The following is a 10,195-nucleotide window of genomic DNA, read 5'->3' as shown; positions in this document are numbered from 1 at the left end:
TCCTTCAGTACTGGGGCAGGAGCGCAGTGTTGGGTAGTATAATTAATACTGGGAATAGTATACACGACAGGAATCTGCTGGCAGCTCAGGCTCCGTTTGCAGACTATTCAGCCGAGGGGGGTTTCTAGCTTCTCAGAACAGGTTAATTAAGCAAAGTTGCTGGAGGGGGGCTCGCCTTGGTATGGGGGAGGGAGAAGAGAGCAGCGTGTGAAGATGCACAGGCCGACTGGCATCCTTACCCGGCACCGGGAGGCTCTTTGGATCCGAGAGAGGAGCCTTTCCTTGCCTCTTGCCACCTTGGTGCTGGTCACCTGCCTCTGTCTCCCAGCCGGTGTGCTGCGGCCCCTGGGGGCCTTCCGTCCTCCAGCAGACGTGAGGGGACCAAGGGCTCCTTCTCCTTCCAGCAGCGGCAAAAGGAGGAGGGCAAGGTCCTTTCTGTTCCACGCCGAGCTGGGCCCTAGGGGGAGGGAGGGAATAAAAAGAGATGCTGGCTCAGTTTTCCAGAATTAATGGTTAGCGTCTGCCGAGGCTATTTGCACTGCAAACGAAATGAAACAACAAAAAGCAGGGATGAGGCAAAACAACCCAAACGATCAAAAAACATTCTGGTGGTGGGTGTAGGACTCGCTTTCTCTCTGCAGCGGAGGTCCAAGTCTACGCACCCACTGGGAAGCGGGGCTGCTGGGCAGAATACCTATCTATGCAGCCACTGTTGCTCAGAGGCACGTGCACTCACATTCATTTAAGAGAACGTGCAATTCGCTGCCCCAAGAAGTTGTCACACGTCTGCACAGTAAGGCAGTGCATTTCACACGTGCATGAGGGGTCTGAATCTCAAACGTAAGCCACTGGGGATCTGTGAAAATTATCAAAAGGGGTGAGTGGAAATGCAGCAATTTAATTCCGTGAAGGAAGGAGTAATTCTGCCGGTAGCTAACCATCCTTCTGTCTCATCAAGACATTCTGTGGTAGACTCATTCTATGGAAAGTTTTGTCTACAGTTTTCCATCTGCTGTGATGATCGTTATTAATCCAACTGCTGTTATACCATCTTGGGCTGTGATTTTTGTCAACTCCTCAGTGCTAAGTGGGGTCAGTCCTGGGGATGGAAGATGTTCTTGAGGGGTTCAACTCCTCACATCGTGGGAGTTAGTCTCTGGGCTGTTAAATGCCATTTCCTAAAAGAAGCATAAAATGGGGACTGCAAACATCTATATTTTCTAAGGCTCACCCGGCAGATTTCCCCAGGATCCTGTCGGAGGTGGGAAGTCAGTTTCCTTTTACATACTTGTTTACATCCGGGTCACACAAGTCTCTGATACCATCAGAAAACTTCCTGTTCACTGCGTGCCCCACAGCTCTGGGTTTCTTGGCCCTTGTGGGGAACCTGAATGCTAAACTCCATTCTCGGGGGGCTGTATCTCAGTGGGGAGAGGGGACCCCTGGATCCTTAGGGAGCTAATTTGCTAACTCAAGGATGTCATCAACTCAGGATGCTCCTGAGCTGGTGGTCCCTGAAAATTAGTGCTTTAGAGTTTTGTTGTTGTTATTTGTTTATTTACTTTGGTTTTGTATTATTTTTAGAAAGTCATTTAAGTCTAAACAATGTTTTAAAAATAATTGAAGAATTTCATGCACTGCCTGAGTTCATTGGCTACCAGTGGAGTTAAGTTCAACTAAAACCCCAGTATTGGGAGACAGAAAACACAAGGTAGTAGTAGTGGATTTCCATTTTATGATTATGGCAATGGCAGAACATTTTACAAATAGGACTTCGTGCCTAAACACACTATCATTCGTCATATTGGAGACATCAAGGAAACTTAATGAACTGTAGGCCCCCTCTTTGGAATCTTGAATGGGTCAAATTTCCCCTCCCCTGCTGGCCTGCCTAACCCATCTCCTGACACAACCCACTTTAAAGGCAGAGACAATTGAGCCCTAGAAGACAAACTTAGGATAGCAATAGGTGATGTATATTTAGATACCTAGGTTACCCTTCCTATGGTGTTTCCTCGTTGTACCTCAAGTCTTCTGACTTTGCTGCACCTCGGATTTCTTTGTTAGTGCCATAGTCACTCTTTGCTTGAAGGGTTATTTTTTTTTTCCACATTTCTTGATTTCCATTTTACATAGTTTTTTCTGAACAAGCCAGAGACCTCTCATGAAGAAAGCAGGGACTGTTCGGATTGCCTATTGTCTGCTCCTTTGCACTGCACTGGCCTAATTTCACTATTTTGAACTTTTTTTCCTCTTTGCATCCCCGCTACCTTTATTTATGTTACTCCTTTTTCTGTTTTCTCTCTTTTCCTCTCCTAAATGTTGAGCATAGCTCTTCTCAGCGAGGAAAATAGCCCCTCCAGGAAAGAGGAGGTTTGGCTTTCCAAGCTGCCAATTCAGCATGGCAGTTGGGAGGCAACAGAGAAGCATACATTTAAAATTGCTGATAGGCATAGAAAGACCTTGTAGGGTGGTGGAAAACTGTGGAATCCATGAATTTTCCGGGGCCGAGTTCATTACTCACAGAACTTTGGCAGGTTGAAGCCTGTTCACCTCTCCCGGAGGATGAATGCTCCGGCTAATGGAATTCTTCTGTTTTCCTATGGCTCTGTTTTGTTATCTTTAGGCACCGAGTCAAGCGGCATGTGCCAGTGGGGGTGGCAGCTGCCCCTGCTGTCACTGTCCTGGCATGGCTATGACCCTTCTCTCTCTATCAGCGTCAAGAGGATGCCGTCATCCCGTGGCGCCCAGCGAAGCCTCCACCCCACCTAGCAGAGCACCAGGTTGCCTCCAAATCCTTTCCCTTCACCATTAACCATGAAATTCCCAGCGCAGGAAAGGAGCGAGAAGACCAATAAGTCTTCTTATTGGATGCACTGCTGCATCCTGAGGGCTAAAATTTTCTTTTATTTGGAGGTTTTCTTTTGCTGACGATAGTTTCGAATGCTAATGTTACTGTAACTAATTCCTGGCAGATGATGGATTTTTTTTTTTTAAAGCACAATTAAATTAAGACAGACTTTTCTTTTGGTAAACTATTTTTAGTAAAATGTATAGGATTTAAAAAAAAAAAAAAAACCAAACCCAACGCAACACTAATAACATGCTCAATCTGGATGTGGAAGCACATTGTTAGCTAAAAGCCCTTATACATATTTTATTAATACCGTTTAAGAAATGAACTGGCTTATTAGTCTAATAGAAATTTAACCTTGTATAAGTACCAAATACACAGCAAGGCATCTGAAAAATCTAATTTATAGATGCTCGAGTGAAAGATTCTAAACTGTTAAAAATGCTTATATGCCTGCAGACATACTGTTTAATTTGCTTAAAATACTATACAGGGAGGCGCCGCACAAAAGGGCAGGAATGCCAGGATGGAGAATCTGAAACACCCAGGCTCAAAAAACATCTAAGGACTCGCAGAGTGGGCATGGCCAGTGTTCGAGTCAATTTTAAGTCACGTAAACAACCGTGCACCCATTACCAGCCTGTACAGTGTGGTTAGGAATTCAAGCGCCTTAGCAGAGAGGAAAAGGCAGAAAGGCCTTCATTGGAGGTCAGCTTTAACATAGGAAGAGCTTTATTCGATGTGACCCCCCCAGCTCCACAATATAAATGATCCTCAATTCTCCCTCTCCCTTCTCTTTTTTCCACCGAAGAGAATTATGAGTGAGAAAATGCAACCCACTGGGAAGCAAATCCTCACTGCAAACCCGGTGGCTGGAATTCCTGACTTGATTGATGGCCCTGACTCTCTCTTCCCCTGGCAGGAGCAGCCTCACCCCTGCCCAGGACCACAGAGCCATCTCCTCCCAGCCGCTCCGCAGACCCGCCATCCATTACCCCTCCACTCAACAGCTGTTTCCTGCTTGCTCCGTGCAACGTGAGGCTTTTTTAAGCCTTCATAAAAAAAAAATAAAAAAAAAATGTTTATATGGTTTTCATGATTTCCTTTTGGAAGCTAACTAAACGACTGCTCTTCTTCCCTCCTCCCCCATGACTATATTTGACACCACCAAACCAAGGGCCTGGCCGCCCCAGGGTTGACATCTCAGAGAGCCAGCCGGCTGAACCTGAGCCACAGAGGGTCACAGCGCTATCAGCCTTCACCGTGGTGCCAGCTCCCCGGGTGACAGCGCCAGTGGAGCCAGGCTGGAGGGCGAGAGTCACAAAGCCTGCATCTTCTCTGTGCTCTCGGTACCCGGGAACCACGCAGATAGCTTCGGGCTCCAACATAGTGGGAACTGGAGGATTCTTACGAGGAAAATGAACAGCAGAAAGCCTGGTAGCTTTGCTATTTCCAGCATGCTGGACAGCCTACACGGAGGATCGTCGGAATGGGCAGATATACATAGCCAAAATATAAAGTTTTTCACATCCACGCTAAATCTGCCCTTACAAATGAAAGCAATTCTCATTATCCTGTAGCTAGACCTTCCTATTCTATAAAGACTTCTTTTGATGTTTAGAAATTCTTCTTTCCACAGTTTACCCAAAGGGTAAATAACGGTTATAACTGCCATTTTATGTCTGGGAAATTTAGAAGACAGAGGAGGAAAATAAGTTTCTATTAGTCACACCGTCAGTCAGTGGGAGAATCTAAATTAGAACTCGACGTCTTTTGAGTTCTCAACTTTCATTTTGTCCACTGAGCCACACAAAACATAATATTCAATAGACTAGAAAACACATGCCCTGCCACGCTGCAAATTCTACAATCTGATAAATCTTTCAGGCAATTCTTGCAACCTCATAAACCATAAAGTCAGGTTTTGAGTGGTTTGCCATCAGAGCTTCCAGGTGAGATATTTTCTTCATTTTCTTGTGGTTGCTTTTTCATGTTTTATAACCCAAAGTTATGATTTTAGTACTTTTGAGAAATAATTTTTAATTCATATTTGCCCAAAAAAACCCAGAATTACAACATATGCAATACGTGTGGCTTTGGGAATGTGTACTTTTTTTTTTTTTTTTTTTGGTCTTTGGATAAGAGCTGTCAAAAATCAAATCCTAACCCTGCCTAGTTGACAAATAAATTTTATAGCTGTCTAAAGGTTTAAAGCAATACAGATTGTCTGAGCCAATAAGTTGATGTGGTGAGAGCGGGATGCTAATGAGTCTTTGATCCGTGCAGAGGCCAGTGGGCCCGTAGCACAGCCTCAGCCCGCACCCCTCACCCCGCCAGCTGTCTCGCAAATGCCGCCATTGGTCACAGAGGGGACCAGGCAGGCTGGGAGTGGGGACGGATCAGTGCAAATCCATCATCTCTCCAAACGCATCACTCAAGCGCCGGTCCTCCACATGACAAACCAGCGGCGTTCTGTTTCTATGCAGGGATGGCACACGCTGCAATGCAGAAACGTTGCTTAGAAATAGTGGTTTTTAAAGGAGACCTTTTTATTATTTTATTTATTTATTTTTTTCTTGTGCTGAAAATAAATGTCGACCAGTATCTATTTCGTGACTCGGGCTTTTTAAAGATAGGGTGTTGGGGGGGTGGGAAGGAGGAAGCTTCAAGTCCTGAGGACAACTTGCCGGGTCCTAGGTAGGGACTGGCCATGAGGGTGAGGGATGTCAGGCGCGCAGGGGCAGCACGGAGCAGCTGGGCTTCAGCGGGGAGGCCGGAGCAACCCGCAGCAGCAGCTGCACAAACGCCAGAGGTCAGGCCGTGTTTGTGGACGCTGACTCCCCCCCAGGCATCCCTGGGTGGTGGGGCACATCAAAGCCCCGCACCCAGGAATAACACCCAGGGGGCTTGCTGTGCATAAACCCCTCTCCAAGACGCTGACCCAGCAGAGACAGGTCTGTTAGCTGCAAGCCCTCGGAGGGTAGAGTCACCTTCCTGCTGCACTTGCTATTTCTGGAAGTAGGTTGTAGGAGGGAGGAGGAAATTATCTACATGCCAATTGTATTGAGAAGGTAAAATTGAAAACAAAGTTTCCTTTGCTATCTATCAACTTTCTTTTTCTGATTAAAATGCCTTTCAGTAGTCAACAGATTTAGGTTAAGCACCTGCACTAAGCCAGGTACTGAGAATGAGAGGTGACGACACAGATTCTCAGGCTGAGTTGGGTCACAAAGTGTTTCCATATGGGCTCCCTATTATACCCTTTATTATTATTATTTATTTGAGGTTGTAGAATATCTTTTTAGCCAAAAGCCTATTATGAGAAAAACTAATTCAAAAAGAAAAAGGAAAATACAGTCTCTAAGGTCCAGGAGCTAGGATTATTATTATTTTTTAAAATTGTTGCTTGGTAAAATGGATGGAAATGTCTACGGGGAGACAGGGTGCACTGGGGAAAACCATGGCTAAAGCCAAAGGGGCCATTTTGTACAAGAGAATGTTCCAGTTTTGTGTGCGAAGTGCTTGAACCCAGGACGGGACAGTGCTGTTTCTGGCCTGTTTCATATTCGCAGGCAGACTACCATTTTTGAAATGAGTTGGGCTCCAAAAGCTCATGTGGTCTGTCGCGTGGAATTTGGACAGCTCTGTCTCATGAAAATATAAAGCGTTTTCACAATAGCGAGGCTCCTCCCTTATGACCCTTGGAAATGCTCTTGGTCTCCACAGTGGCCTCGAGGCCCCATGCCCCACCTGTCACCTCCCGTGGGCAGCCTTGAGACAGCTCCCCGCCCCCAGCTCCCGCTGTTCCAGCCATGCCGACTCGCTGTGCCCAGACCTTGCCCGGCCACTCCCAGCTCAGGACTTTGCTGGTTCCCTCCACCTCCAGTGACAGTGCTGGCCTCTCTCTGTGCAGCTCACGGCCTCTCTTCCCCCAGGGAGGTCTTCTCTGGCCACCGTCTTCGCAGCCTCCACACTGACTCAACCCGGCTGCTTCATCTTTCCCGTTCTCTGTGTCCCTTCACCTTCTTCAACTACACATGACACTCACTCTGTGTGTTGTTGGTCTCTCCCACCAGAAGCTAAGCCCCCATAGGCAGAAACTGTCTATTTTGTTCCCTGCCTATTCTCAGCTCCTAGAACAAATCCCTTGAGTTGGAGCCCCATAAATATTTCTTGGATGAATATGATTGTCAGAAAGGGACTTCAGTGGCCACTTAGCAGCGGCAGACTCGGAGCTGTGCGACCCTGAGCAAATGGCTCACCCCAAGTGGCTTCGCTCGCCTGGGCAGCGTGATTCCTCCGCTCACCTCACAGCCCTGCTGGGACGAACCCAGGAGACCCTGCTTGTAAAGCGATTTGACATGTTCCCGCTCTGAGCCGTGGTTTTTCATCTGTAAAATCAGAGTGTCATATTAGCTATTCTTTAAGATCATTGAGTCCTCTTAAGGTCCGTGGTAATGATGGAGACAAAAACCCAGGCCTCTTTCGTGTTGCCTGGTACTTGCTACAGCGACTACTCAGATGTGCTGACCAGCACTTCCCTTCTGGAGCCTTCATCTCTCGTGCCTGATGGTGCACGAGAATTCTGACCCACACCCCTCTGGGGGTCCCTGTGCCTCACATCCCCTGGTGCCCACCCAGCACCCCCTGGGTATGCAACGGGGTTAAGTTGGATGTCTGCCATGTTTTGGTTTTCTTCCCATCCACTAGCTTGTGACTGAGGGACTTCTCAGAGCCTCCCAGAGAGGGACTGAGGCAGCCCTCCACCTACAGCTACTGGGAGGCTCTGCCTTGGTTCATTCATCCATAGTGGGGATGAATTTCATGGTGATGGATTCTCCAAGGATGGGGGAAGACGACACATGGAGTTTGGTGGAGCCATCCTGATCCTCTACCATAGCCTCAAAGCAGAATCGTCCCCATAAGCCCAAGCACAAATATTCCCCTTTCCACTCCTCCTGCACCATGGCTAAGCCATCCTCAGAAACAAGGAAAGGCCTCCTCCTTCCCCTGAGTCCCCCCTAGTTACCTGGAACACCCTTGAGATGTCCTCCCGCCTGTTTCCTAGCTTCTGGGTGTCTCTCAGTTTTCATGTCTGTATTGTAGCCTTAGCATATACCAAAATTTAAATTTCTAAGATTTATTTTCAATTCCCTATCCGTATGTCAAGCAGACTTTCCTTTATACATCCTGAAATCATCTTTGAAACTTTAGACAAGGGCAGATGTCACTTAATGTGACCGGCAAGTGTTCCACTCGACATTTGTTGTGTGTGGTTGTTGTTTTTCCCTTTTGCTTCTTTTTTTTTTTTCTCTCCTCGTCTTTAAAAATCACCATCACACTCTAAAACCAATTAAAACAAACTTTTCAAAGACTCTTATTTCCTGGCTGAGCTATTCCAACCTCTGACTTTTTCTGAAGCACGAGATAAGACTTTCTGATTAACCGGGGGTGGGCTGTTGATCCAATCTGTTCGTTTTCTACATTATGGATACCGCTTTTTAATTTTGATGCCGTGTCAGTGGCATATACTTTTCTGAAATTAATAAATACAATACATACCATCAATGTGTGAAATTTTTAAAAAACCTGTATTTCCATAGTTTGACATACAAAAATGTACTCGCACACTTCTGAAATCTACTGTCAAATCATTTCACATCTGTACCTAAAGCAAACAGACATAATGCTAACAGCTTGTTAGAATTCAGAAATGCCACCCGCTAATCAGCCCACCTGTGGCATTCTCAGTCCATCTTGCAAGCTGCATAGCCTGCTGCCAAGAAGCTTGACAAGAAAATGTATATTAAATTATTGAATAAGATTGGAAATATTGTACAGTGTGGGATGAAGAGAGTGGCGCGCCGTGTGGCCAATGAACATATTGTACCTTTTCACTATAATGCCTGCCTGGAGGTGACCTAGCTTCATTCCCAGGTGCCATAAATTAGGAAGCTACTGCTAAGTCCCTGGATGCAAAGCCAGCAGCGAGGTTTTCATTGTTCCCATCAGGTTTTGTTATGTGGCGTTGGCGCTGGCCAAAACAAAAACCAAGGGGGGGAAAAAAAAAACCCAGAAAGCAAATTTTGAACGGAGTTTGACAGAAACAAACCCATTTTCATACAGTCCCATCCCGCGTGCGGGTTCAGAGTAGAACAAAGATTTCCTGACATTCCTGACATTCTTTAGAAACCGTAGTAGCGATGATGCCAACCAAATGCGATCATCAGGTATTATTTAAAATCCTAGAAAAATGATCTTTTGATCTTTCTTAGCAAAAAAAAAAAAACGTCAAATAAAATGCAAAGGTGAAATAAAGCTATTAAGATCATGGGGCAGAATGGGCCATCAGACCGTGCAGCCAACCATGGGTGCCCTCTGCCCACGCCCAGAAGCTTGGGAAATCAGTGCAAGTGTGACATTGCACAATATGATCACATTTCTACAAATTATTAGTTTCTATAGAATATAAACTGACATGCTCACAGAAGTATCTTGTCTGGGGGGTGGAGGGGGGTGGTCTGTGAGTAAGAAATGGGATTTTAGCATCTGTTCTTTTAAGGCTATTTGCTCCGGGAAGGCAGTGTGTTTTGCCATAAATTTAGGTCATTAATTTGTATCTGTTCTTTGTTTATTTAAGAAACAGGACAAAAGGGCAGCTGCTGAAACATTTGGCTGTGCCGAGGGGTAGTGGGCTCGACATGCTGGAGTTCTGCACATGACCAGCTTGAGTTTGTATCCACAGCTACAGGACAGAACTTTATGGAAACACTTTGCCAAGCCATGTGGTGCTCGGCTTCCCTTTGCATCAATACCCTTTTAATTACCTGATCCTGAGGGGGAAAAAGTTAGAGAAAAGTGTCAGTGCAGACGCCTAGGAACCTGTCGAGAATCAGATTTAAAAAAAAAACAAAACAAAACATCGTGATAAAATGCCTGGCAATTATTCTACAGAGCGTCTACATAAATCCTGCGACTGGTCTGCAAAGGTAACACTATGACCTGCATAATTTGATATTTATAAACTGAAGCACAATAATATCTTGTAAATTGATTGTTAACAACATTTAATGCTCTAAAATTGGCCATTAAGCAAAGAATCATTCGGAAGGCATTATTGTTATTATGAAGCATTACAGAGGTTTTATTTATTATCATAAACCTAATGGACTCAGTAAATTAGGTGTATTTAAAAAGGTCATTTGCTGCTTGTTGATACTGAATTCTAAGCACTTTAATTCGAATGGATCACAAAACATAGCTGTGTTTTCAAGGACGGTCCAGATTTAAGCTGTTTCAAATAAACAACATGGACATATAGTGCCTTAAATTTGAAAAAAA

Source organism: Lemur catta, chromosome 25 (assembly GCF_020740605.2).
Source record: "Lemur catta isolate mLemCat1 chromosome 25, mLemCat1.pri, whole genome shotgun sequence".
Classification (NCBI taxonomy): Eukaryota; Metazoa; Chordata; class Mammalia; order Primates; family Lemuridae; genus Lemur; species Lemur catta.
Note: the sequence above shows the minus strand (reverse complement) of the source record.